The sequence below is a fragment of the Musca autumnalis genome, unplaced genomic scaffold, assembly GCF_047663935.1.
Source record: "Musca autumnalis isolate F117 unplaced genomic scaffold, ASM4766393v1 scaffold_1, whole genome shotgun sequence".
Lineage (NCBI taxonomy): Eukaryota > Metazoa > Arthropoda > Insecta > Diptera > Muscidae > Musca > Musca autumnalis.
In genome coordinates, this window is record NW_027411644.1 from 300,911,032 (window position 1) to 300,938,478 (window position 27,447).

The window sequence follows — 27,447 nt, forward strand, 5'->3', positions numbered from 1 at the left end:
CCTATTCCTTTGTCAACCAACCGTCTGTCACTTTTTCTGCTTAGCTACCCCCGCATATGTCACATGGAAATATTGGCAATTTAAATGTATTATAATTTTCCATTTAATTTTGTGATTTTCTCCCAATATTGTTGCTACTGCTTGTGTTTTATGTTGGTTGTCAGGTTTTACAAATAAATAATGATGACAAAAATATATCTGAATCAATTGAAGAGTTTATTTTCCAATATTTTCGCCATTATATTTTTGTTTTGGAGAGAGAAAAAGAAAATAACGGATTTAAATACCATGACATTGAGTATGAGGGAAGTTTTTATTTTCGGGTTTATTTTCAGATAAATGTCAAAAATAAACAAGATGATCTGACAGATTTGAATCGTTTTACTAACGATACACATATTCGTTATTTTTCATAGTGGTATTTTATTGAAATAAATTGGTTATGGTTATGCATTGACAAAGAAATCACATAAACATCATAATGGGGGACAAAGAAATAATTCTTTCTATGAGAAAATTATTATCTGAAAACAGGGTCTTGCCTATAACTAATACAAAAAAAGTCTTTTACGACACTGATGTACATGGTAAATTCAGTGTCCAAAGTTTAAAACCCCATAACGGAATAATAGTGATCGATTTCACCGCCGCAAAGAACATGACATGAGGCAGAACAGGAAGGCCAAGGCTGATTGAGTTTATTTTGCGTATGGATTAAAAAAAAACAAGTAAGAAAGTATCAGTTAGCCGTGCTGTCGGAGACAAACCCTCAGCCACTGACCAAAAAAAAAAAACAAGTAAGAACGGCGTTAAGTTCGGTCGGGCCGAACTTGTTATACCCTCCACCACAAGTTGTATTGAAGTAAAATGGAATAATTAGTTCCTTTTCGTGTATGAAGAAGACTTAATACTAAATTTCAGCAATTTCGGTAAAACTATGTGAGGCACCATTCTATGGGGGCTTTTTTAAAACGTCGATCTATACCGACAAATTTTTGGTGGAAAGTTTTAGGCTCAGAGAAGACTAAATACCAAATTTCCTATATTTCGGTAAGAGAAGGTAGCTAAAATTTAAAAATACCGAAAATCAAGAAGTACGCTTCTATGGGGATATAAGAAGACGTAGACCTATACTGATAATACCATATTTCAGCCATTTTGGTGAAAGATTGAAGACACAACCTTCAAAATACGAAAAATCGGGAGGTACTTTTCCATGAAGACGTGGACCTATACGGACAAATTTAAAGGGGAAGTTTGAGTACCCCAACGAAGTTTAAATAACAAATTTCAGCCATTTCGGTGAAATATTGAGGCCACAACGTTCAAAATACCGAAAATCGGGAGGTACCATTCTATGGGGGCTATATGAAGGCATGGACCGATACCGACAAAGTTCTGGGGAAAAGTTTTATACCATCAACGTAGGTTAAGTACAAAATTTCAGCCATTTTTGTAGGATAATGAAGCTAAAACCTTCAAAATACCGAAAATCGGCACCGTACCGTTCTATGGGGGATATATGAAGGTGTGGACCGATACCGACAAAATTCTGGGGGAAAGTTTTATACCCCTAAAGAAGACTACGTACCTAATTTCAGCCATTTTGGTAGAATAATAAAGCAAAAACCTTAAAAATACCGAAAATCGGGAGGTACCGTTCTATGGGGGCTATATCAAAACGTGGACCGATATATCCCATTTTCTATACCAACCATCCTGCAAGTAATAAAAACTTCTGTACCAAATTTTGACTCTCTATTGACTCTCTATCTTTAAAATTGCGAGCTTGATTTCAACAGACAGACGGACGGACATGGCCAAATCGACATAGAATTTTATGCTGATCAATAATATATATACGAATATTTCGATGTGTTACAAACCGAATGACAAATTTAATTATACCCTCCATATGGTGGAGAGAGGCTCGAATGTAATAAAATATTCAAAATCCAAAATACCCCTTAATATTATTAAAGAAGTAAAAATTCTTGCGTTTGGCAAAAGTGTATACTTTATTTTGTCGCGTCAAATTATGGGTTATTTTGGTAATCCTCATTTATTTCCTAATGAAACGTTAGAAGGGTCTAATATTTTCTGGATTTTAATTCACCACTAATTACTTTAAAAAGTTACATTTATATGTTATACATATAATATCTCCAAGTCGGTGTAATAATGCAATCAGAAAAATGTTGAGAGGTGGAAACTTTATTTTAACGCTCACTGTATGTATACCAAACATTTTTAGTAACCAAACTTCTTCATAAAGGACGTGAAATATTAAATTACGTTAAACTAAGTTTGAAAGAATTTTTTTAAAAAGTTTTAGAGTTATCTTGCACAATAGCCATTTTAGTATGTGCCGGCTTTGGAACTTTTGGGCCATTATCTTAGGAAGAATGAACTTACTCCGGAAAAAAATTTACCGTTATAAATGAGGCCACTCGAAAAAAAATCAAAACGATGCGAAAGGAGCTCTTAAATTGCATTTTTATACCCTCAGCCTTTAGGCTAAAGAGGGTATTTACACTTTGATACGACCAAAAATGTGTCTCATCGAAATAATGGTTTTAGACCCCAAGTATGTTTGTACGATATCCGTTTCAGACAATTTTGAGTAGATCTAGCAATGTCCGTCCGTCTGTCTGTCCGTCTGTCTGGCTGGTGCGCACGATAACTCTCGAACGGATCAATCGATTCGGTTCAAATTTTGGGTATCGAAATATTTTGTCCAGATTCGATTTAAGTTCGAAGATGGACCATATAGGTCCACTCCTTCAGGTACCTCCCCCACAAATGTTCAAAAATTGTCGCAAAACTTGTGCGCACGATAACTCTTGTAGGGAATAACCGATTTGGTCCATACTTTGCACATCGTGTAATTTCTACCAAACTTAGATGAGGTTCCATATGGACTCAATCGGTCCACTCCTTCGGGTACCTCCCACACAAAATTTCGGAAAAGTTCAGTTTAGGACCTGGTCTCGAATCGCTTTGATTTTTGTTTACTCAAGTTGTATTCGCTGTCCTCCTGAAAGTTACAAAAAACCCTATGACACCGTGTGTAGTGGTTGGAGCGCATGATAACTCTCGAACGGACCTGCCGATTCGGTCCAAAATTTGGCTTTCGTAATATTTTGTCCAAACTTAGTTCAAGTTCAAAAATGGATTATATCGGTCCACTCCTTCCGGTACCTCCCCCACAAAAGTTCGAAAATGTTCGGAAAATTTGTGCGTGCGATAACTCTTGAAGGAAGTAACTGATTTGGTCCATACATTGTACATTATGAAATTTCTACCAGACTTAGATGAGGTTCCAATATGGACTCAATCGGTAAACTCCTTCGAGTACCTCCCACACAAAATTTCGGATAAGTTCAGTTTAGGACCTGTTCTCGAATTGCCTTGGTTTTTGTTGTAACATTTTGTATTCACTGTCCCATATACGAAGGTACAAGTTTCCTCAGGGGCAAGTCCATACTTTCTGAAAAAATAGCCTGAAAGCTGAAAAACAAACCCTATGACACCATGTTTATGGATGGAAGCGCAAGATAATTCTCGAACGGAAATGCCGATTCCGGCCAAAATTTGGCCTTCGTAATATTTTTTCCAAACTTAGTTTAAGTTCGTAGATAAGACATATCGGTCCACTCCTTCAGGTACCTACCCGACAAATGTTCAAAAATATTCGGAAAATTTGTGCACACGTTACCTGTTTATGGGAGTGGACAAATATCCACTCCATCCCGTACCTCCCACAAAATTTTGGATAAGTTCACTTTAAGACCCGCTATTGAATCACTTTGATTTTTGTTGAAGCAACTTACATTCGCTGCCTCAATTACGATGGTAAAAGTTGTTTCAGGGGCAAGTCCACACTTCTTGAGAAAACAGTCCGAAGGGTTAAAAAACCCCTATGGCACCCCCATGGTCTATGTAGGTCCATTCCTTTAAGTACCTTTTCCGCAAAATTTTTGAACTTTAATCCTAATCAACATTTTTGTCGGTTCATACGACCAAAATTTTGAAACCCCCTAAATACATAAGTTTTTTTTTTTTTTTTGTGAAAAAAGTGTTTCAATTTGCACAGGCTGAGGGTATATCTCTGTCGGCAAAGCCGACTGATACTTTTTAACTTGTTTTTTTTTTCGAATTTTGTGTGGGAGGTATCCGAAGAAGTGGACCGATACCTGATACATGACAGGATAAAATAATAAGATGTGCAAACTCTGCACCAATCAGAAATTACCTGCGAGAATTATATTGCGGAGTTGCAATTTTGGTTGGTGCGTCAGTGTTTCTTGGAAAACTTAGGCCAATATCTCAGGAAGTATGGATTTGTTCAAGAAAAAAATCTAACGTCGTGAAGAGAGCCGCAAGGACAATCTGCCGAAAAAAAAAATTCAAGACGATCCGAGAGGAGCTCTTAAACTTCAATTTAAGCGAATTTTGTGTGGACTGATACATGAGCGAAGGAGTGGACTGATACATGACTGGATGAAATAATAGGATGTGCATAGTCTGTACCAATCAGAAACTCCCTGCTAGAATTATCTTTGGAATTTGCCATTTTGGTTGGTGCCGTCAGGGTTTCCTAGAACTTTTAAACCAATATCTTAAGAAGTGTGGACTTGCGCAAAAAAAATGTACCCTCGTAAAGGAAGCCGCAAGGGCAACCTACTGAAACAAATTTCAAAAAGAATCGGAAAGGAGCTCTTAAACTTCACTTTATCCGAATTTTGTTTGGGAGGTACCCGAAGGAGTGGACCAATATAGTACATATTCGAATCCTATCTATATTTGGAAGGAGTAATACGATGTGCAAAGTTTGTACCTAATCAATTGCTCCCTTCGAGAATTATCGTTTACACCGTTTTGCACATAAATTTTGAACCTTTGTGGTGGAGGTACCCGAAGGAGTGGACCGATATGGCCAGACCTAAAATTTTGATGAATCGGTTAATCCGTTCGAGCGTTGTCGTGTGCACCAGCCAGCCAGACAGACGCACGGACATGGCTATATCGACCCCAAACGAATTTCGTCCAAACATACTTGAGGTCTAAAACTGTTATTTCTACGAGGCACACTTTGGGCCGTATCAAAGTTTATATACCCTTTCTAGCCCAAAGGGATCGACACATAAGAAGCATGGCATTCTTGCTGAAGTCATATCTGATGTAAGACTAAACACCAAGTTCGACCTAATTCAAATGTGATTGTGAAATCTTTTTATTAGGTCGACCTTGGTCTTTAGTCTTTTATCAGATATGACTTCAGCAAGAATGCCATGCTTCTTATGTGTCGAGGCCTTAAAGGCTGAGGGTATAAACAGCGTTAATTTTGAGTTTATGTATCTACAGGTTCAATGTGTTTAGTCTGTTGAAAGGCACTGTACTCCCCAATATTTCCTGGTAAATATAGCGGAAGAGCGGATTTAAATTTCAGCCTGGATTCATATGCTATTGATAAATCTAGATTGAGGGGGATACTGGCGTTTTCGGCGATTTTGTTATACTCCTGGAGAAGAGCATGTCTTCATCTTAAGTTTGGAGGGTAAATGTTCGATAACATTGGAAGCCATTCTGTCGGTGTTGATTTTAGCATCTCTGTTATCAGTCCCATGGTGGAGTTCCAGCGAGTTTCTGGATGATTTTGTTTCTAGATTTGATTTTCTGGCTGCTTTTTTATCAAGGTGTTGTTTAAACGAAAGGGTACTGTCAAGGGTTATGTCCAGGTATTTTGGATCGAAGTTATGGGAGAAAACAGACCCATTGCACACTGGTCCCAACCTGCGACAAAAATCGAAAAATCGATATCAGCAAAACTCTGCGACAATTCAGCAAATTGTCTCTAAACATATCATATTTTAATATTCCAGCACTGTGTAATTTAAAGCGGTATTTAAGAAAACAAAACAGAAGAAGTTGACATTATCTCTTAAAAACTTTAAAAACATCAATAAGGTTGCGACTTCTTACAAAACAAGTAACTCAAAATTGAAAGGATAAAATTATTTTTTTCGAATTGGAAGTTTTAGTACAAGGTTTTCTAATTATTTTACATAAAAAATTGTATGCTGGAAATCACATTTTTTATAATACTTTTTGTGGATTTTTTTCCAAGTCCTAAAAAATTGAAGTTGAGTTTTACTAACTTCGCCATCCTTCGCCACTCTCCAAATTTTTTGAAGAATGTTCGAAACAGTGTTAAGTTTACAAAAAATGTTGTGTGTGTTACATTAAAAGTACTGACGATGCCTCTGGTCGTTTCAGTGAATATGCCGTATTACTGTATTCTCAGTTTCTTCTTTGTTTTGTGTTTTAATTGTTTATTTTGGGGTTTTTCTTCAACGATTTAGACATTTTTGTTTTCGGATCTACTTATGAGTGTATTTTTGTACATTTGTATATTTTTGATATATATATAATGCTACATATAACATGAAAAACAAGTAAAAATGTACAGTTCGGTCGCACCGAACTTTATTATATCCAGTACCATGAAATATTCTGACCTCAAGTGGAATAATTTGTTCCCTTTCCTGTCCACGATACCAGTCGATGACGCTTTTTGACCTCTAAGAACTCCAAATAGCAAATTACAACCAATTCGAACCGAAATGTAGATAAAACCTCAAAATAACTGAAATAGGGAGGTACCCTAATATGAGGGCTATACCGAAACCTGGAGCTAAGGCCACAATTTTTGGCGCAGAAGGTTTTTGATCATTAAGAACTCAAAATGACAAATTACAACCAATTCGGGCCGAAAATGTTGATACAATCTTCAAAATACCTGTAATCGGGAGCTACCCTAATATGAGGGCTATACCGAAACCAGGAGCTAAGACCACAATCTTCAAATGCCCAAAAAGTTTTCCAATTCACATGGGCTGAGGGTATATCTTCACGAAATCGGTCTAAATATTACATTCATTGTCCAATAGAAGAGAAAATTTTACTAGTTCATTTCTGTAGATAAACAAAAAAAAATTTGAAAATCGGCTGGATTTTAACATAAAATAATATATAGGGCCCCAATTGGCCACATATACTATTGAAGCAATATCAAAATCTTACCCGATTTTCATGAATTTTTGTATTTAGCCACAGAAATCAAACGGTAAAATGTTCTGTTCGATTGCACATTAAATGTGGCCTTTAGGTCAATTTCGTGAAATTTCATTATGATTTCTTCTACGTTATGAATAGACAGCGGAATTTTATGCAATCCCTATTTTTGGGCATGTTTTTGGCTTCTAATTAAATTGCAATCGAAACATATGACATATGCAAAATTATGCAAAATTGACAAATTTTTGCATATGCAAAATTTATGAAGACCTATACTGACAAATTTTAGGTGGAACGTTTTATACTCCCAAGGAAGACTTTATACAAAATGTCAACCATTTAAGTGTGATGTTGAGGCCACAAACTTCAAAATATCGGAAATCGGGAGGTACCCTTCTATGTGGGCTATATGAAGACGTGAACCCATGCGGACAATTTTTAGGTGTACATTTTCATACCACTAAAGAAGACTTAATAGCACATTTCAGCAATTTCGGTGGGATTTTTAGTCCACAAACCCTTGTATATATTTTTGCAAATGCTCATTTTATGCAAATATGTCGAAATATGCACGATATGCAAAATATGCACAAATTTCGGGGCCTAATTCGTTTTATTTTGTGATAAAACTAGTTTCTGTCTAATCAGATTTTCTCTACGACCATCCTAACCATATATGCATTTGCATAGGATTCCCTGTCTAGTTGTGAAGGACTTCATTTCAATTTTTGTCTCTGATTTTTTTTGTTTTTGTGTTGTACAGAAGGTTAATTTCAGATTTTGTTTAAGTTAATCACTTTCTTAAAATACCAGAAAATCTTGTTTAGAAAAATAGAAGGTATTTCCAATGACGACTGACATTAAAAGTTTTAATTTAAAACTAAGTTTAATTCTACATTTATAATCTCTCAACAAATTTCTGTCTTATCTTCAAAACAAAAAAAGGTTCAATAAACTACAATTAATAAAATAAACAAATAGTTTCCCCATTCGACGATTATCTCTTAAAGAAAATGAAATTTCTAAAAAGTTCTAATTGTTATGATGGCGTATCAAACAAATAATATATTAATAATTACCCGAAAATAAGTGAATAACCTCAAGATTAGAATACACCAACAAAATGAATAGCACTTCCATATACTATATAGACACGCTTAGTGTAAACATTACAAGCTATGTTGTTGGAAGAACATAATGCTACAAATCGTTAAAACAAAAAAATGAAAATCAAATACTCATATTTTGTTATCAATTTCCCAAGTGTTAATGATGGGATGCTGTGGCATGGCAGCAGCAGGCACATGGATGTAACAAATCGAGATTTGAGGATAAGCATTAATGACAGCCAGCCGTGCAGCAGCCGACATCGACGGCAGTGGCATTCAATAAATGCCAAATTGACACTTAATGCCATCCAATATTTTATGGACGAATGGGACGATAAAACGTTTTTGGAAATGGGGGAAATTGTGAAGTGCCGTAACGTTGATTGTGTGCTTATCTCTCTGTGTGTGTCTCTCTCTTTCAATATTATTTTGAAGTTTAGCTTTGCCTTGTCGCAGGCTACGTAATTGATATTGTTGTTAATCAGCAGACTTAACGCTTCGCTGACTTTAATAGAAACCAATTCAATGTGCGTAAAACTTTAGATGATGTTGTGTTTATAATATTGTTGGAGAGGTATTGTGGAGATTTTAAACAAGTTAATAAAACCGACTGGTACTTGTTATTGGTGGATGATGTAGGGGATGAAAGATACCAAGGAATGGTCCTGACCGGCTTTAACATGGTAAAGCCCATGATCTATCTTGGTCCCTCTTTTATCTCACGTGGACACTGACCTCCACGTGGTGTCACCTGGGGAGCTACCTTTAACACCCGTTAAAGGTAGTGAGCTAAGATATGCCGCGCGTTCACCCTTAAGAACGTTAAAAACTTGGGTTTGGGAGTCGGGTTAGTAACCCTCTTCTAGAAAAAACGAAAGAATAGAAACACGAACCCCTTTAAAGTTGACCACCCCCGCAAACGTTTTAAGGACCATGATCTGCGAATCTGCACCTGGAATGTTCGCACTCTTTATAGAGAAGGTGCCGTCTTCGCATTGGCAGACGTACTTGGAAAGTACAAAGCCGATATTACTGCCATACAGGAAATACGATGGACTGGGAAAGATGTCACAACAACACCTAAAGGTGACGCACTGTATTATAGCTGCCATGACACAAAGCATGAGTTTGGCTGCGGATTTGTAGTTAGTCGAAAGTTAAAACATCTGGTCTCAAGCTTCACTCCAGTGAATGAAAGACTATTCTATGAGCGCTTTGAGGAAACATACGAACGTTGTCGACTGCCCATAACATTAAATTTATTCTAGACGATTTGAATGCCAAAATTGGAAAGGGGAATATCTTTGGCCCGCCAGTCGGGAAATTCAGTCTCCACAGTGAAACATCTGACAACGGAATGAGTCTGATAGACTTTGCTGCGGCAAAGAACAGTTTGCAGCACCAGATTTAAGCATCTCGACATTCATAAGGGCACCTGGCTGTCTCAGAAAACAAGAAATCAAATTGGTCACGTTGTGATAGATGGGAGGTATTCATCGAGCGTGTTGGATGTACATACGTTCGTTCCGAGGAGCAAACATAGACTCGGACCACTACATTGTTGCAGCAAAGGTACGTACTCGGTTAAACGTAGAAAACAAAGTGCGAACAGACACAACTCAGAAGTTGGACATCGGTAAGCTGAAATCACGACAGATAGTCACAGCATATTCCACTCAACTGGCCCAATTACTTAATCAAAGTACTCATCGTCCCGATAATATATCAGGACAAATGCAAAACATTGCTCACTCCATGCAAACAGCCGCAAAATCAGTACTTGGATACCAGAGACCTCCACCAAGGAATCCATGGTATGACCAGGAGTGACGTGCTAGTACCGAAGAGAAAAATGTGGCATATAGGGCTACTCTACAATCAGTAGCAACGCGCAGCGCACAAGATAGGTATCGGGAGAAAAGGAGAGAGGAGAAACGTGTTTTCCGCAGGAAAAATAGAGAAATGGAAAAGCGAGAGTGTGAAAAAATCGAGATGTACAGGAGCCAGAATGAAGTCCAAAATTTCTACCAAAGAGTGAAACTTCAAACTGATGACTTTGATGCAGGCACATCCTCCTGTAGAGACCAGCAAGGTAATCTGGTAACTGATTAGGGTGTCCAAAACCGAAACCGGTTAACCGGTTAACCGGTTTTGAGTTACAAAACCGAAACCGGTTTTCGCCAAAAACGTCATTTTCGGTTAACCGAAAAAACCGGTTATTTGTGTCGGTTAACCGGTTTTAAAAAAGTAGTAATATTTTTAAAATTTCAATACAATTGTATTGTTGAAAGTAAAATAAACTTAACTAACAAAAGGTACGGTAAAATTATAAATGTCAGATACCTTTAAACTTGAAAAATATTTTGTGTAAAATGGCACAACTCCAATATAGTTAAATTCAACGATCTATGGAAAAACTGCGTATACGTAATATCACACTTTTGTTTGAATGACGTTATTCATACGTTTTTGAATTAGTACAGCGAACTAAGAACTTGTCTAATTTAAGGTTGTAAAGGGTAGCGAAAACAAAATGCATTTTGATTCCGGCACTATAATTTGAAGTTCTCAACGCAAGTAGGAGAATCCAGACTTAATAAAATGTAAATTTAATTCCTTTGGTACACAATCTTATATTTGTAAGGGCTTTTAGTATTCTTAGAGCACAATTTCTGACTTATGTTTGCTGTCTCCACTTTAAGGTTGAATGTTAAAAACAAGGATATTATCAGATAATTATATAATAACGAATTAGTTATACTTAATTTACCCCTTGCCGCCCATTTTTAATCAAATATTTATCAATTATGAGCAATTTTGTACCTATTTTACAAAACCGGTTTAAACCGGTTAACCGGTTTTGAAAATTTTTGAAAACCGAAAACCGGTTTTTGAGAAAACTGAAAATTTCGGTTAACCGAAAACCGTTTTGTTTGGAAAAACCGGTTTTTTGGACACCCTATAACTGATACAGATGGTGTGCTCAGGATATGGAAATAGTATTTTTCCAAACTGTTGGTGTCCTATAGTAGCGACGAAAATACCACCGATCCAATCCCAGAAGGTGGTATTTAATATATACCGCCCAGCCAAGATGAGTAAAGACAGCAATAAACCGGCTAAAGAATAATAAGGCAGCAGGAGCCGATGGCTTACCAGCAGAGCTGTTCAAACCCAGAGGCGACACCCTGATAAGATGTATCAATCAGCTAGTTAGCACCATCTGGCAGGAAGAACGAGTACCCGACGATTAGAACCTGAGTATCCTGTGCCTCGTCCACAAGAAGGGAGATAAGACTGTATGCTCTAACCATAGGGGCATAAGTCAACTCCCTATTGCCCACATGATCGTGTCAGGGATATTGTGCGAACGACTAAAGCCTATGGTCAACGAGATAATTGGACCATACCAATGTGGCTTTAGACCTGGCAAGTCCACCATTGACCAGATATTTACCCTGCGGCAAATCCTGGAGAAGACCCAAGAGATGCATATCGACACCTACCACCTTTTTGTCTATTATAAAGCAGCCTTCGACAGCCCGCGGCGCTCAAAGATATTCCAAGCCAAGTCTGAACTTGGTATCCCCGCAAAGCTCATCCGGCTTTGTAAAATGACTTTAACTGACACGAGGTCCTCAGTTAAAATAGGAAAGAACTTCTCCGAAGAGTTTGGTACCAAAAGAGGTTTCAGACAAGGAGACAGCCTTTCGTGTGATCTCTTCAACATCCTGCTGGAAAAGGTTATACGAGAGGCAAACGTCAAAAGAAGTGGCACAATCTACGCCAATAGTCACATATTACTTGCTTATGCTGATGATATAGACATCATGGGCCGATCAGTAAAAGAAGTAACTGATACCTTTATGAAGGTCGAAGGAGAATCTGCTAAAGTGGGTCTGGCGGTAAACGGTCAGAAGACCAAGTTGATGGTGTCGACACGCATAGAGCTAGGACCAACAGTGGAAGTTGGTTCCTATAATTTTGAGGTAGTAAAAGACTTCGCTACCTCGGCAACGCCATAAACACAACAAACAACATCAGTTGTGAAGTAAAGAGAAGAATTGTGTTGGTCAACAGATGCTACTTTGGCTTAAGTAAGCAGTTAAAAAACAAGGCCACATCTCGTCAAACAAAAGTAACACTTTGCAGAACACTGATACTACTGTGCTAATGTATAATACCGAAGCCTGGGTACTTGCGCAAGCAGATAAGGCAGTGCTTGGTGTGTTTGAGAGAAAAAATTCTTCGAGAGATCTACGGGCCAATCTGCGTTGACGGTGAAAATCGACTTCGAGCTGTATATGCTATGCAACGACATCAGTATATATAAACGTATCGATTGCATTGGCTAGGCCATATCATAAGAATGAGCGATGATGAACCCGCTAAAAAGGCGTTTAAACACGGGCCGCATGGCGGCACACACAGGACTGGCAGGACAAGGCTTCGATGGAGCGAACAAGTGGAAAAAGAGATGGAAAGACGTGGTATTCCAAAAAGCGAAGCAACAAACAGAGAGAATTGGATATCTTTTCTTAGTTTGGCTTCTGGAACAAATGTTCTGCAATGGGCCAGCAAGGAGGTAAGTACTTGTTACTGGCTTTAAATAATTTCTGTGTGAAGTATCCTAATAATCAGCTCTCTAAATATACAAATAAACATTGTCATTCATTGTTTGTATTTTTCTAAAAAACGCCTTCTTTTGTCACTAACCATTTTTTGCCAATTTTCAATAGAGATCACAAGTACCGATATAGTATGTATGTTTATGTTTGTTTTATTTTTTACCGACATAAACTCCAAACGGCAATTAATTAAAAATCGAATGTACTAAAACATCATTTGTGCGGACAATTGTCCTTTTGTATTGATTCAAGTATTTGGCGGTTTTTCTTCGCATTGTCTCTTTTATTTATTTTTGAAATTATTTTCAATATATTTGAAAGTCTTTTGTGCGAACCAAGAAAATGAAACAAAACGCATTATGTTTTCCTTTTGGCCAATTAGTTGAGCTTCACTTGAAAACATTTAGAAAACAATTGAAAACAATTTAACCTTAAAATTTCCAATACAAATACGACGACTGACGACTACGCAATACAGTGTGGCGAGAAAGTGTAAAATTATGTTGCCATAAAAACAAATACTTGACCGGCTGCTGAAATATGGGCAATATAAAAAAAGAAACTGGAGTGAATGCGCGTGGTGAGGAAGAGAGCGCCTTAAAGTCTCAAACAATGGCCAACAATAGTTGCAACAACACGCGGAATGTAAACAAAACAAATGGTGAGTGCACTAATTTTGTTGTTGTTGGCTTGCCAATTTTACAACACCCACTGATGTAGCCACTCACTCGACTAGCTAACCTCTGTACAAACATCTAAACCTCTTTCCATTGTTCATTGCCAAGAGTTGTAGTTGCAAACGTGGCTACAATAGGATTCTTTTGTCTTTGCCACACTTATTTCACAATGCTGAATAGATCGCTCTGCTTGAAAAGCAGTTGCCGCCCACCTACTGCACAAATTCACACTCTACCACAGAGTTACCGCCGCGGGAAAGTTGGATATGCAAGCGATCGTAATGCAACCTGTTTTAAAGCGTGAAATTGAGCACATTTTCACCAACAATACAACACATGACAATGGAATCTTATCAAAAATCTGTTCGTTTCTCAAGATAATAATTCACAAAAGCGGTCAGCGGCCCGGTACTCTCTCCTTCATAGAGCAACTCAAAAATATGTTGCATAAAATATTATCTTCAACTAAAATTCCACGAAATTCATTAGAGGAAATTGAAACAAATACCAAAATGGAACAGTATTCTGTGTAACAAATCTCTCTCTGGCAATTATCAAATTAAGCAACGGATGCATGAATAGCCAACCCAAGTGGTACCCAATGCGACCTAAATACCATCATAAACATTTGCGCTACTCCAAACAGTCGTTCACTAGGTTCCCCAGAATTTAATTTAAAAATAATTAATTTTGTCCCAAAAAGTCTATACAAGTTATTATTGGAAAATTACTGCAGCGTATTAAAAGCTACTTGAAACGGAAGTTATTCATAAACACCCAAAGTGTTCCAAATTTGTGTGGTAGCAACATTTTCAACAATCTGTACTCTGTACTTTTCTCCCGCAATGACATTCAACAACGTTGTTAATTGAATTATCAAATCATATTTGTATGCGGGACTTGGACAACTCTTTACCACCCATGGTTGTAAATGGTTTACTTATGAAGAACAAGAAGTGGAGAGTGGACCATTATGTGGGTGGAAGTAATTATAATTACACAGGACTGAGATTGTTGTTCAAAAGCGGAAATCACAACATTTTCATTGGAAGATATGATATAGCGTTACTCCTGGGAAAATTGTTTAAAACACATAAGGGGTTTAAAAGGGAGCAATCTGAGACCAGAAACAAAATACCTAAACATTCCAAGGGCGAATCTAACACCTAAATCCTAAACATATAATTAATTAAAAAAAAACACTATTTTGATTAGTGACTGTAAAGGTTTTTGGGAAACTTTTAGAGTCCACTAAACAAAACCAAAGAATAAGGACTGGATGACGGATGAAATTCTACACCTTATCGATGAACGCCGAAAATACAAAAATTCAAATTACGAACTGTATTGGGAGCTCAACAGAGAAATTCAAACAGCCATACGAGCTGCAAAAACCGCTTATTTGAATAATCAGTGCGAAGAAATAGAAAGATTGAGAAACCTACACGATGATTACAACCTACACAAGAAATTAAAGGAAGCTGCTGGTGTATATCGTAAAACAACTTCTGCTGCACTATACAATGAGAGCAATGAAATAGTGACTGAAATTAGCGAGAAAAAAACAATTTGGAAAGACTATATACAAAAGCTCTTTACAGATGATAAAAGATCATGCTACGAAAATCAATCCACGCAAATATTGTCTGGAATGAGCATAACGGATTCTGAAGTAGAATGGGCCATTAAATCTTTGAGGGACAAAAAAGCAACTGGGCCTGACGAGATACCTTCAGAAATATTAAAACTCATTGATGGAAACAATCTACAACTATTTACCAAACTTTTCAACCATATATATGACACAGGACAATTTCCACAAGACTGGCTGAAGTCCACGTTTATAGCAATACCGAAGAAGAGCCATGCCAAACGATGCAGTGACTATAGACTCATAAGCCTTATGAGTCATACATTAAAGATATTCCTTAAAATAATTCATAATAGGATATATGAAAAATGCGAGAAATCAATGGGAGATACACAATTCGGATTTAAGGAAGGAAAAGGCACACGAGAAGCTTTGTTTTGTATCCAAGTTCTTATACAAAAATGTCGGGAAGTTCAGAAGGACGTATTCATATGCTTCATCGACTACGAAAAAGCCTTTGACACGGTACAACACGATAAGCTGATCGAAATAATCAAGTCTATTGGAATAGAAGACAAAGAAATAAGATGCATAAAAAGTTTATACTGGCATCAAACTGCCCAAATTGATGTCAACGGAGATACAACAGAAGAAATAATGATATCCAAAGGAGTTCGACAAGGATGTGTCTTATCTCCACTACTATTCAATATATACTCTGAAAAAATATTTCAAGAAGCATTTTTAAATATTCAAGAAGGTATAAAAATCAGAAATAAATATATGAACAACATCCGATACGCCGACGACACCACTATTCTGGCTGATACTATGTCGGGACTACAAAGTCTTATGAACAGACTCACTGAATATAGCGAAAAATATGGGCTAAAAATTAATATCCAAAAGACTAAGTTCATGGTGATTAGTAGAAAGAATTCGCACACGGACACATCATTAAAAATACATAACTCTACTATTGAAAGAGTAAAATGTTTTAAATACTTAGGCGTTCTAATTAATGAGGAATGGGACAACAGCAAAGAAATTAAATGCAGAATAGAGATGGCAAAGGACGCGTTTTCCAAATATAAAAAAGTGTTAACAAGCCATAACATAAACATTGAAACGAAGACAAGATTCGTTAAAAATTATATTTGGTCAGTATTGCTATATGCAGTTGAAATTTGGACCATTAAAGCTGTAGACATAAAAAGACTCGAGGCATTTGAGATATGGGTTTACAGAAGAATACTAAAAATACCCTGGACAGCTCACATATCGAACGAAGAGGTTCTCAGAAGAATGAACCGCACCCGAGAACTTACAACGCATATTAAAAAGCAAAAGAGTGCATACCTAGGACACATTATGAGGAATCCCAAATATAAACAACTCCAATTAATTCTCCTAGCAAATATAGAAGGTAGAAATTCCAGAGGTAGAAAAGAAACAACCTGGCTCAAGAACATACAGCAATGGACCGGATATCATAACGCAGACCACCTTATCAACACATCACGAAATAGAGAACTCTTTAGTCAAATCATAAATAACATTTAATGAAAATAGAAACTATGTAATTGTATGATCGCTAATATTCGAAAATCGAATAAGCAAATAAAGAAGAAGAAACAATATCAACACAAAACTACTTGCAGTATATATGAAGAACCTGTGACTTAAAGAAAAGCAAACCCAAATCTCTTAGTTCTAACCAAGGCTTCGGAGTCGAGCCATTTTTGGGCAGACTTCGACTCCAGTCCAATTTTTTTCTCGACTCCGACTCCAACTCCGGAGTCGACTCCGAAAATAGATAAAATAAAATTCACAAATTACAGTCATTTCAGTTTGAACTTTCAAGATACATTACATTGGGAGGATACCAAAAGTAACAAGCACTTCAGTATACTTCACACTTCAGAACATGTAGCAAACCCCTTCAAAGCAACTACAATCGGACTGTATCGTTACAAGGTTTCCTTACCTAAACACCAACATACGAGTATATTTACAATTTTCCGAATTTGACTTATGTACCCAATGAGACTCGAAATATCAAATTACCATAATTACTGTCCGGTAACACTCTTTGTAATTTTTTGAGTTATGGAAAATTAACGATATTTTAACACCGCATCGTGATAGAAGACCAATATAGCCTATTTCCCCTTAACATACACATTCGTGATTAAGGTTACTTGAAGTTCACATTTTTAGGGTTTTTTTATGTTTTCACGATTTTGCTTGAAAGTCCTATCGAAATAGAGCTAAAGAAAATATTGTTTCTGCAAAAATTCACTAGAGGATTGACCTTTACAATTTGGTATGTTTTACCATTTTTGAGATATAGAAGTTTAGGTCACATTTTTAGGTTTTTATTATTAGTTTTTCACCATTTTGCTTGGGAACGGCAAGTCTGATCAAAATGGGACTGGAGAAAATCATATATCTGTGGAAATTCTGACTTTTGCAATAATTTCCTAAGTTCTACCATTTTTGAGATATATAAGTTTAGGTTGGTAAATTGTAGTCATGACATAGTTTTATAAAGAGGCGATACAGTCAGTGCAGAGAACATTTTCACTGTTACAATATTTTCTTTACATCATTTCCATAGGACTTGCGGTTTTCAAGCAAAATCGTGAAAATTTAAAAAACCCCTATAAGTGTGTAGTTTGACCGCGATTTATTTAAAAAGCCCTCCGGCTATTGCAGTTTCAGAATCCGCAAAAACTTCTCAGGTGTAAGCTCCTTCCATTTAAATTTGGTTAAGGGGCACCGTGGTAAGTCTTTCGTATGATTTCCCTTAAAGTACTACAAGGCCTTTCATAGAAGTCCAACAGGTTCTTTTACAGCAGACATAAATGACTTCTAATAAAAAAAACAAGCGAAGACCAGTGAGTCTTCCTTAAAATGACCTGTAAATCTTCTAAAAGATCTTACCAAAGTATATTTGGAGCATGCAAACATTATTCCAATAAATTGACCCAAAAATGCTTCCGATATGCATTTTGTAGTCAAAATAGAGATTAAGAGTTTTTTAAACTATTATCATTTAAATAAATTAAATTGATTTGACAAATTTTGATAAATCTAGAACAGATTGTTGCCCGGAGTCGGAGTCGAGCTTTTTCACGACTCCGACTCCGACTCCAGCAAAATTTGCTAGACTCCGACTCCAACTCCGACTCCGACTCCGAAGCCCTGGTTCTAACGTATACAATTTTGTGTAGAAATCGTCCGATAACGGATACTTATGCTCAGAGAAGAGATATTGTAGGAGCAATCATATTCTGAGAACAAAATAGTGAATTTTAAAAATCCGAAAATATATATTGTTGGTCCAACAATATATATTGTGCCATTGTGGTTGCTGACACAAAATATATGGTTTAAACAACAGTATATATTTTCAGATTTTTAAAATACACTATTTTGTTCTTAAAATATGATTGCTCCTACAATATCTATTCTCTGCGTGTAGAAACACTTCTGGTATAAATGTTGACTAAGACCATATTACATTCTTACTTACTTAGGCGACTATATATGCTATACTAGGACAGTGCTCGCTTCTTGGTTTGCGGAAAGGAAATAAAACCCAATATTTAATTTTGTTGTTACTTGCTTACTTAGCTGGGCCATTACAGAACATTTTTTCCATACTAGTCCGGTCAAAATAGACATGCGTATAAGGGGGAAATAGCAAAAATTCCCACAAAGCTGAATTTTGGTGGAGAGCTAGGGTTGGCCATTAGAAGCAACGTCCTAAAAGTCCCCATCGATCCCATGTGTGCAAAACAAGTTATTCGGGGTCAAAAGTCATTTTTGGAGGCATTATTCAGTTTTTTTAATTTTTCTCAAAAACGGTAATATTTAGCAAAAGCCCGCTAATGTAAAAATTGTAGATTTAATAATTGTCTACAAGATTGGTCTTTATGATTCGTAAAAAAGACTTACCATTTTCGAGATATCTCGATCTAAAGGTCAAATAAAAAATTAGCCGCGTAAGTACATTATGAGGCGAACCGGTTAAAGAAACGACACTATGTGTTAGATACTTCCGTAAGCTTTCAAACGATATCCACTTTACAGTAATCGGTTCAGTAGAACCGGGTCTAACCCGGTTTTTAAATTTGGCCTTTCGGGTCTAATAACCGGCGAACCGGATCCGCAACCGTTGAAAATTATACATTTCCGTAATCAGCGCAACAAACCCTACCTTCGGACAAAACTTGAAAAAAATCGGAGAGTTTTCGTTGGGGTCGTTCCCGTTGGGCTTTCGATTATACATGTGGGTTAAATGGGCTATTTTTGCATAAAATGACTCTAACATTGAATAACTCTACTAAACACACTCCGATTTTGTTGGAATTTTTTTTAGAAGATAGCTATAATTTCGCTCTTCAAGAAACTATATATTTTGTGGGGGGACAAACCCGATTACTTCGCTTGTTTTAGCCGGTTCGTCTGAATATGTGCATATCTCCCTTATAAGTGCATAAAAATCATGTGTTTTTTAGAACAGCTATATCTCAAGAATGATTCCCTCTAAGAAAAAAATTGTAAGGGTCAAACTTGTAGATAATTTTTCTGTCTACAATATTTACTTTAGTCACTTTTTGATTAGATCAACCGTTTTCAAAAAATAAATCCGAAAACCTAAAAAACCCTTAAATTTTGACCTTTGACCCCGAATAATTTTTTTGCACACATGGGATCGATGGGGACTTTTAGGACGTTGCTTCTAATGGCAAACCCTAGCTCTCCACCAAAATTCAGCTTTGTGGGAATTTTTGCTATTTCAATGTCTATTTTGACCGGACTATACGCCGAACTGAAAAAAGATAGCGACCCATATTTTAAATACAGCACAGCATTTAATTCCCTTTGAATTCGAATTTTCAAGCCTGCGACCTTATATCACACCAACATGGACTCACATTGCACTTTTCGTACCATTCCAGAACCAATTTCAAAACACCCAGCCTTATCTCACACCTATACATACGGTGACCGTACAACAACTGCTATCCTAATAGCGAATATCAAAATTCCAACTCTGCCCCTTTACTAATTATTATTGTACCAAATTCTGTACCATTTAGTACTTTTCGTATACTAATGTTACGTATTTCCACAGCACACACATATCTCAAACCTAAAAACCAACATCTTTTTTGGTACTTTCAGTACCATATAAGTAGAAATTTCCAAAGCCACATTGATATCTCAATTCTATACTCCAACAGCAATATTAATTAGGATTCCAAATGTATCCGATTGCCCAAATTCAAATTTAGTACCAATTAGTTCTTTTCGTACACTAAGGTACGATTTTCGGAAACTACCTTCATATTTCACTCCTGTACTCCAACAGTAGTCCTAATTCCGAATTTCAAGATTCAGTCTCTGTCCGTTCACCCCAATCCAAAGTGTACCAAATTTAATAGTTTTCGTACACATAAGTACAAATTTTCAAAGCCAACTCTTTATATTAACCCTACTTCTCAACCTTTATTATCATTCCAAATTTAAGCTTCAAACTCACTCCGTTCACAGAATACTAAATGGAGCCAAGTTTAGTACATTTTAGTACTTTTCCCTCATATATAGTTTGAATTTTTAAAATTGAGTACTTTTCGTGACGTTCTAGTACAAATTTCCAAAAACCCAACCTTATCTGACACCTTTGGCCCAACAGTGACCTTTACCCAAAATTCTAAGATTCTAGCTTCAGCCGCTTTAGCCTGGGCGTTTATTGTAAAACAGTCAGTCAGTCAAGCGTTGTAACTCAATACACTTAACTACACCGAAGTAGCCAGGGGGCTTTAAAAATTCCCCTTTTCAACTGCCACAGTATGCCCAAACCTACTGGACGTTTTGCGTGTTGAAACCAGAAACTAGACTATTTCTCTATTTGTTCAAAGGTGGCTGTAGTCGATGTCGTACAGCTTCATTTGAGGTATTTTTAAGTCCTTGACATTTAGTGATTACTTGCTTTCCATTTTTGACATGTGTCCACGTTTTGGTATAGCCCATATATAACGGTGTGGACATTGGTACTTTCGTAACAGAAAGAAAACTAATTATTCCATATTTGTTCGGTATATTTCATAGTGAAGGGTATAAAAGCTTTATTGCTGTATAGATTTCTTCGCGATTGATTTCTTCTGCGATTCTCTAACTTATTTTTTGAGTTACCGACAAAAATCGGTAAAACTAAAATGCTTTTAAATTCGGTAGTTAACGATATTATTCGGTAAGTTAGCGACCAATAAGAAGTGGTCGTAACTTTTATTAAATTTTTCATTCATAATTTTGCTTCTTCCTGAAATAGGGGTTCCGTAATTTCCGAATATTTAGGACCTTTTCTTACTACACCTTTCCCACTAAAGTTATTATTTTTTGGTCGACCATGTGGTATTCTTGTAATATAAGAAGGATTTCTTTATAGACTCTGTGTATTGGTTATGTCAGTGGAATAATTAGGCCCACTATTTATGATAATTATCATTCTTTACGAAAATGCTATTTACTTTTAAAATGAGAGATATGTTCACATTACATAGTATGGTGGTGGGTATAATTAAATTTGCATTCGGTTGGCAACAATATCTGTCTGCCGTCCGTCCATTTGTTTGTTGAAATCAAGATATATCTCGAAATCAAGATATATCGTTGTGGGTATAAAACTTTCCACCGCAAATTTTTCGGTATTGGTCACGTCTTCATATAACCCCCATAGAACGGTACCTCCCGATTTTCTTTATTTTTGGCTGAACTTTTGTTGTTTAGTCTTCTCTGAGACCACAAAACATTCTCCCAGAAAATTGTCGGTGTAGGGTCCACGTTTTGATATATCCCCCATAGAACTGTACCTCCCAATTTTCGGTATTTTGAAGTTTGTATCCTCAATATCCCACCGATATGGCTGAAATTTGGTATTTAGCCTTCTTTGAGGGTATGCAACTTCCAACTTTCTTCGTCATTGTCAAATCGAAATGGATAAAATTTGGTATTTGGTCATCCGTGAAAAGCAAGTAATTATCAGCATAGGTCAACGTCTTTATATAGCCCCCATAGAAACGTACCTCTCAATTTTCCTTATTTTTAATGTTTTAGCCACATAATAAAACCGAAATGCCTGAAATGTTGTATTTAGTCTTCATTGGAGTTATAAAATTTCCTATAGAAATTTCTCGGCACAGACTAACGTTTTGCACAGCCTCCATAGAACGGTACTCCAGATTTTCGTTATTTTGAAAGTTCTAGACACATAACTGTTTGTTTCTCACTAATTTTATCCTTATATTATTTTATATATATCATTTATATTACATATAACTTTTTTTCATATATCATAAACATTAAAAGTGGTTTGTGCGGGTCCTTTTTCAATATTTAAATGGAAAAAAGTTATTTTAGACATTTGTAGGCAAAAGGTCATTCATTCGTGCAACAGGAAATAATGTTTTGAAAAAAAATTTCGTTTCATAGAATTTTTTCAAAAACTTTTTTTTTCAATGTGGTTTGTGCGGAATCTTTTTATATCCTCAGCATTTATACTAACGAGGGTATAAACACCTTCATACGGGCCAAATGTGCCAAATCAAAATAATGGTTTTAGACCCCAAGTATGTCTGGACAAAATCCGTTTCAGACAAATTGGAGTCGATTTAGCAATGTCCGTCTGTCTGGCTGGCTGGTGTTCGGTCCAAAAAGTGGGTATAGTAATATTTTGCCTAAACCCTCGGGGTACCTCTTCCACAAAAGTTCGAAAATGTTCTGAAAATTTGTGCGCACGATAACTCTTGAACGGAGTAACCGATTTGCACATCCTGAAATTTCTACCAGATTTAGATGAGGTTCCAATTTGGACTCAATCGGTCCACTCCTGCGGGTACCTCCCACACAAAATGTCGGAAAGGTTCAGTGTAGGACCAGCTCTCGAATCGCTTTGATTTTTGTTGTAACAACTTGTATTCATTGTCTTTCATACGGCGGCACAATTTTCACCAGAGGCAAGCCCAATACTTCCTGAAAGTTGTAAAAACCCCTATGACACCGTGTTTAGTTGTTGGAGCGCAAGATATAACTCTCGAAAGATTCGGTCCAATGTTTGGACGTCTTAATATCTCGGAACTGCCGATTTATTCCAACTTATGGCCTCGTAATATGTTGTCCAAAATTAGTTTAAGTTCAAAGATAAGCCATATCGGTCCACTCCTTCAGGTACCTCCCCCACAAAAGTTCAAAAATGTTTAGAAAAATTGTGCGCACGATAACTCTTGAAAGTAGTGACCGATTTTGTCTATAATTTACACTTCCTAATATATCTACCTGATAAAGATCAGGTTCGAATATGGACTACATTTGTCCACTCCATCCTGTACCTCTCACACAAAATTTGGGATAAGTTCACTTTAAGACCTGATTGATTTTTGTTGAAGCCACTTGCATTCAAAATGAACCATATTCGACCTATACTGAAGGTACCTTCTCTGCAAAAATTCAACATTTTTGTTTAAGTGCAGTTTAGGGTTTGTTCAAAGATCCTTTGGAAATGTATACCGATGCTATTCGTTGTGATCCTCTTTACAGCGATATTACGTTTTCCGTGGACCAGTTCATGCTTCTAGGTATAATGGTCCAAATGTTATACAAAATGACTAGTGGGTGCGATATTTATCGAAAATATATGACTCCCAGAATAAGATCCACTTTCGTAATAGGCTATGTCGGTCCATTCCTTCAAGTACCTCCTCCGCAACACTTTTGAACTTTAATCCTAATCCACATTTTTGTCTGTAAGATCAAATGTTCAAAATTCTGAAAAGACCCTAAATGCATTCGATCTGTCCATAGATGAAAGTTTCAATTCACATAGGCTGAGGGTATATCTCTGTCGGCCGACTGATACTTTTTTACTTGTTTATAATAAAAGTGATTTTAAGTTATTTTAGGCATTAATAGGCAAAAGTTCATTCATTCTCATTACAGGAAATCATTTTTCAGAAAAAATGGCAAAAAGTGGGGGGGTTGTGTTAGCCAATAAAAACAAAACAACTCGCTAAAATTGTTTTTTTTTTCAATCTCAGAAGAAGCCAGTATTTTTTTGCTTTATGAAAGGCGTTCATGAAATGCAGAAATTTGGACCTTGGCAAGAATGTATGAACTTACTTACTTAGCTGGCCCATTACAGAACATTTGTTCCATAGACCGCCATGTGGCTCGAATTTATACGCCTTTTTAGCGGGTTCTTCATCGCTCATTCTCATGATATGGCCTAGCCAACGCAATCGTTGCATCTCGATACGTTTAACTATATTGATGTCGTTGTATAGCTGATACAGCTCGTGGTTCATACGACGTCGATATTCACCGTCAACGCAGATTGGTCCGTAGATCTTTCGAAGAATTTTTCTCTTAAACACGCCAAGCACTGCCTTATATGCTTGCGCAAGTACCCAGGCTTCGGAACCATACACCTTTAGGTGTTGTTGTGACGCCTTCCCAATCCATCGTATTTCCTGTATGACGGTAATGTCAGCCTTGTGCTTTTCAAATACATCTGCCAATGCGTAAACTGCATCTTCTCTATGAAGAGTGCGAACATTCCAGGTGCAGATTCGCAGATCATGGTCCTTAAAACGTTTGCGGGGTTCGTCAACTGTATAGGGTTTGTTTTTCTTTTCTTTTGTTTTTTCATAGTAGGCTGTTTTTTATGGGAGGGTTACTAACCTGACGCCCAAACCCACGTTTTTAACGTTCTTATGTGTGAACGCGCGGCACATGTTAGCTCACTATCTTTAACGGGCGTTAAAGGCAGTTCCCCAGGTAACACCACGTGGAGGTCAGTGTCCACTTGAGACGAAAGAGGGACCAAGATAAATTCCGGGCTTTGCCATGTTAAAGTCGGTCAGGACCGTTCCTTGGTATTTTCCATCCCCTACGTGTTCAGAATTTATGAACACTATTCCTAAAATGCAGTATTTTTTCTGTGTTGTTTTGTACATTTAGATTTAGATGTCGCCAAAGACGATTGAATATTTTCAAATAGATATTTCTAAAACTAAACTAAACTAAAACTTCATATAACTTATAGAGTCCATAATATTATATTTTAAATTAAAGCAGTGCTACTCATAATCGTATTGCAACATTGTTTACCTATTTCAATAACTCCTACTTGTTTTACATTTCACATAGATCTGACTTTTAATTGTGAAAAATACACACATGTATAAATGCACTACTTGCATATATTGCCACACACCATACTGAGTGCTCAAGTGTTGATGCTTGAAAAAGTATTGTTTGTCATAAGGATTTCTACACATAATCCTATTTTGAAGGATCGCCAAACAAAGCTCCATTGTGTGAGCCAAAAAATAGCACAAAATTGAAAATTCTCGTAAAATCATCTTTAACTAATAACAAAATACCATTGTCCTCTCAAGAGATCCATCTTCAGTTTGAAGTACTCTAGGGGCCAAACAAAAACGAGAAGGTAATGCGAAAACAATAGTCTTCACACATGAAGGATGAGGACATGCGTGAACCAAACAATTGACTCTTGTTAACTTTTTAAACTGCATTGTGCGTAGGTGAAATGATGGTGGTGGTCGACGACAAGCGGATTAATCGGATTAAAGGTGAAACTGATGTGTGAGCAGGCTGAAGTGCGAATGGAAAAATCTTTGCTTTGTGCAAAACAATCAGTGAATGAATGAATGCAGTTGAAGAGAAAATGATGAACTTGCGGACAATGCAGAAAATTTTTCTTAATTCCAAAAAAAAAATATGTATGTGTAGTCAGATTAAAAAAAATGCTCTTAAGTTTTTGTATGGGCTAATTTGTTGTTATCCCTTGACTCTTCAGCATTTCATCTTGACATATGACTTTTGGTACGGGTCAAAATGAGATTTTGATTTGGCCCAAAAGAAAAGTCACTGAAGTCATTTAAACACAGAATTAGCATCACCCTCATTACTTTTCAACAGCCAACAGCTGCTCATTTTTTCTTTTTCTGAAGTGCTAACAAGGTTTGTATGGCTTACACGTATGTGCGTATGTCCTTAACGAGAAATATCCTTTGACATAAAATATCATTATTGTTTGTTGGTTACATTTGTGACCAAACAGACAGACCATACATAACATGCGACAATCTGGCAAACTGATGTGACCGATTGGTGTTAAATATGAACTAACAAGCGATCCTTGAAACCGAAAGGACCTAAAACAAAAGCAGCATTTGATGACGAAGAAAACTACCACCATAATTGTCTTTAAGATAGTGGTAGTAGCATTGGATGGTCATCAAAATGCAAGCTGCCACAAAACATAACCTCCCCATCCGACAAGATCTACGCAATCAACGCCACTACAAAAAGAAAACTAGCCAATCAAGACAATTCATAATGCAATGCAGTTGTTTCCCTACGACCCTTCTTGTCGCTTTCTTTGTCAATGTTTATTGTTTTCAAGTGTTTTGTGTATGTTGTGCGTTATTAATGTTAAATGCCTTTTGATTGCATTCAAGTGATAATTCCAAAAGTCTTCTTCGGCACCCATTCTCCTCCATTCATTTATATAATCATTTATCGTTCTTCTGATGGCGTAGCAGAAGTTGCAGACGATAGAAGGGACATCAAGCCACATTTTTGATAGCGGCAGATGTGTGGATATATTTTTGGTAAATGTGTTTGAAATCTTTAAGATCAGAGCGCCTTGCTGCTCGCTGCAGCTACTTCACTTCACATGGCGTGTGTTTTGGCTGATCTTTTCATTAGAGGGAAATTTATGGTTTACATTTATAGTTCGTTAGAAAATTTATTGATTATTTTGATTACAAGAAAGTGTATTAGTAAGGGTTTGATATATGGTCCGCAAGAAGGTAACACACAGTGATACACACACACACTTTTTTAGAGGGATGAACCCAATCCTGTTTAAGGAGCATAAAAAAAAAACAAAGTCAAAAGCGTATCATAAATGTGATTCACATTGATCACAAACAAGAGATAACTCATTAGACCAGAACTGAATTTGATTTGTGGTATGTCTCGGAGTTATAAATATCCTGAATTAGATCTTATGATCTAATCTTATGAACTAATTTAGCAGTTATAATAAGGGAATGGTCGTATAATGTTCATATTTTGTTAAATACTGTAGTAGTTTTTAGACACCTTTGGCAGGTGAGAGAAACAATGTAAGAGACCTAACTCGACTACCCTCATTATCATGGGAAACACATGTAAACCTCCATTCGGTTCAATTTGAAAATATGGATTTCCTAATTAATTATAAAAAAGTACATTACATTTTGAGGGAGTTACGTGGATCCCAG